This window comes from Pectinophora gossypiella, chromosome 4, assembly GCF_024362695.1.
Source record: "Pectinophora gossypiella chromosome 4, ilPecGoss1.1, whole genome shotgun sequence".
NCBI lineage: Eukaryota > Metazoa > Arthropoda > Insecta > Lepidoptera > Gelechiidae > Pectinophora > Pectinophora gossypiella.
This window is the reverse complement of record NC_065407.1, coordinates 9,316,663-9,317,928: the sequence shown is the minus strand read 5'-3', so window position 1 is coordinate 9,317,928 and position 1,266 is coordinate 9,316,663. Positions and strand designations below refer to the sequence as shown.

The window sequence follows — 1,266 nt, the reverse complement described above, 5'->3', positions numbered from 1 at the left end:
CCTACATTACAAAGTTGGAAATGAATACTAAAATTGTGATGAAACCGGATTAATAATAGATATCATTAAACACTTAATTTCTTTATTTCCTCTATCGCCCCATAGCGCTCATTACAATACTTTACAAACCAACTGGAGTTTAAAACCGGCAATAACATTTTAACTGACGCAGTAAATAGCTACTTTAAATGCACATTTAAAGCTACTAAAGATCTAATATATTGGATCGAGAGGCAAAATATAGTGGTTGCTATTGGAAGTCCGCGATTTACGGGTAATTTTCCTGGGTAGAAGCAAATATACTGAATCCGTATCGTATATTGTGTATCGTAAAGTTACTACAGTTTTTATCATAACAAATAAATACAAGGTTACTTACATTTCAATATGGATCAAAATTCGCGATCGATTTAGTGAATAAAATCAAGAAACCTTTGCCAAATCTTATTCTTTGGTCTTTCATAAGTACATACTTTTACTAGTTTTAGTTTCTTGGGCAATATTGACCGATTCTGAGTCACTTATTGAAATTGGGTCGTGTACTAGGTTCAAGATAAATTATGAAATTCTGATTATTAAATAAAGACAGATCTAAAACTAAGGAAAAACATTATCTTTTTTCTATTTAACTTATTTCTGAATTTTAATCAAGAAAAACATAATAATAAGTCGGACATTTTATCACGTTTTTCTATGACGTCACAGTGTGCTTTTTCATACAAATTCCATAGTAATTTCGTGTTTTGACGTTTAATAAAAAGTAACTGATTTGACTAGTTGGAAACTAGCCTATTATAGTCCCATAATGTTGACGTTTATTATGATGATTAACTTACTTAACTATATGGATAACGGCCTCCGTGGTCCAGTGGGTAGAGCGTTGGACACAAGATCCGGAGGTCCCGGGTTCAAATCCCGGTGGGGACACATCACGAAAATCACTTTGTGATCCCTAGTTTGGTTATAGGTTACACATTACATTACAGGCTGATCACCTGATTATCCGGAAGCAGGATGATCCGTGCTCCGGAAGGCACGTTAAGCTGTTGGTCCTGATTACTACTTACAGATGTAAGTTAGTAGTCGTTACATGAGCCATGCCTGGGGCCTTTGGCAGCTCAATAGTAACACCAGGGTTGATGGGATTGGTAATCCATTTCACAACCCACACGATAGATAAAAATACGATTTTTTAGAATGAAAGACTCTTATTTTACTGCCCAGGCATCACAGCTTAGAGCAAGATGTGTGTTTGTTATTGAAAGT

At 35.1% G+C, this 1,266-nt stretch overlaps 1 non-coding gene across 1 annotated transcript; it reads left to right on the top strand.

Moving 5' to 3' along the window:
* Positions 1-854: 854 nt before the first annotated feature.
* On the top strand, positions 855-927 carry Trnal-caa (transfer RNA leucine (anticodon CAA)). Its single transcript has one exon. It is a non-coding gene; the product is annotated as a tRNA-Leu (tRNA).
* The last annotated feature ends 339 nt before the right edge of the window (positions 928-1,266 follow it).